The sequence below is a fragment of the Eulemur rufifrons genome, chromosome 9 (assembly GCF_041146395.1).
Source record: "Eulemur rufifrons isolate Redbay chromosome 9, OSU_ERuf_1, whole genome shotgun sequence".
Classification (NCBI taxonomy): Eukaryota; Metazoa; Chordata; class Mammalia; order Primates; family Lemuridae; genus Eulemur; species Eulemur rufifrons.
The window spans coordinates 33,342,626-33,344,346 of NC_090991.1; the positions used below are offsets into that span (position 1 = coordinate 33,342,626).

General features: G+C 50.7%; 1 non-coding gene across 1 annotated transcript; it reads right to left on the reverse strand.

The window, feature by feature from the left end:
• Positions 1-482: 482 nt before the first annotated feature.
• Positions 483-588, reverse strand: LOC138392717 (U6 spliceosomal RNA). Its single transcript, XR_011235002.1, has one exon. It is a non-coding gene; the product is annotated as a U6 spliceosomal RNA (small nuclear RNA).
• Positions 589-1,721: the final 1,133 nt, after the last annotated feature.

Sequence of the window (1,721 nt, forward strand, 5' to 3'; positions counted from 1 at the left end):
TTGAGCTAAGATAATACCAATTTGTTGTTTAGAATACCAATTTCGAAAAGAGTTTATTTGTATAATTTTTCAAATATGTCTTCTAGTACGAGCTCCATTTCAAAGCAATACATTTGTGTATTTTTTTTTTTTTTTTTTTTTTAGACAGGGTCTTACTCTGTTGTCCAGGCTAGAGTGCCGTGGTGTCAGCCTAGCTCACAGCAACCTCAAACTTCAGGGCTCAAGCAATCCTTCTGCCTCAGCCTCCCGAGTAGCTGGGACTACAGGCATGCACCACCATGCCCAGCTAATTTTTTCTATATATTTTTAGTTGTCCAGATCATTTCTTTCTATTTTTAGTAGAGATGGGGTCTCGCTCTTGCTCAGGCTGGTCTCGAACTCCTGAGCTCAAATGATAACGCCCCACTCGGCCTCCCAGAGTACTAGGATTACAGCCATGAGCCACCATGCCTGGCCCCATTTGTGCATTTCTAACAAGGTGCAAAACTATGGACCGCTTCACAAATTTGCGTGTCATCCTTGCGCAAGACCATGCTAATCTTCTCTGTATCGTTCCAGTTTTAGTACGTGTGCTGCCGAAGCGACCGCCAAGATAATAACCACTTTGGACGTTAGCCTTAATCCTTTCCTGGGCTTTTTATTTGTTCCAGGGGAGGTAGGGGAGACCTCCTCAGATCCTGCTTCATGCTTCCTGTGAAAGCAGCTTCGTCACCTAAGCCCCAGGCATCTCTCCACCCTCTCCCTCATTCCTCCCAGTGGCAGGAGAGGTGGCTTGTCTGATCCAAGTGTCTGAGTTTCCAGGGAGGAGCCAGGCAGTCATGCTTAGCCCCTTCCCGCCTGCACGGGAGCTGGGTGCCCATGGGAACCACATGGGCTTAGTTCCTCCAGCCCTTAGGTCTAAAATGCCAGACTCCGCCCTGGGTGCAGAGAACCGTTGGTCCAGCTGCCTGTACCACCACACTGCTCTCCTCCAGCTGTGACTGTAATAAAGCTGAGATTTTGATTGTCATCTGCCTCACTTCTTTACCAGTCCCTCCTCTGGTTTAGAACTGGGGGAGAGAGCATCGGAAAGTATAATTCACTGGGACCCTTGGAGACCTAACAGTCACTTTACTATTGCTGGAGCCTCCCTGTCTTCCTCAGGCCAGTGCGGGCAGACACCCAGCAGGGCACTGGCATTAGCCACACAGGCCCGTTGTTAGTAGGTGGGGATTCTCCATTTGCACTTGATAGGAGAAGACGTCCCTGGCTTGGGACTGAAGGAGCAGCATGTTGGCTCACGTGTCTGCCCAGTGTAGGTGGAGCTGGACGCAGGGGCCCCGATGACTCAGTCGAGACCAGCCCCTCTCTTCCCACTGCTGGGCTTCTCTCTCCCGTGCTAGCTGTATCGTCAGGCAAGCTGTCCCCTTCGTGTGGTGGCAGCAGCAACCAGACTCTCTATGGCAGGTTCAAATCCCAGTAAGAGCAGCAGGAGGTTTTTTCTGAGCATCCCAGCAGTGCTCTGATGTAGCTGGGATGCACCTGTCTCCTGAACCAATGAAGAGTTGGAACCCAAACCGTCTTCCCCACACTCTGCCTGGACACTGAGAAGGGATCACACCTCACCGTCTGCAGTGATGCGACTTGGCTACGCCACTGTCTTCATTAGCATTTCTCTACTCGTCTGGGACTGTCCTGCCCAAGCAAATGGATTGACTGTTTATTACAGGAGCTTCCAGAAA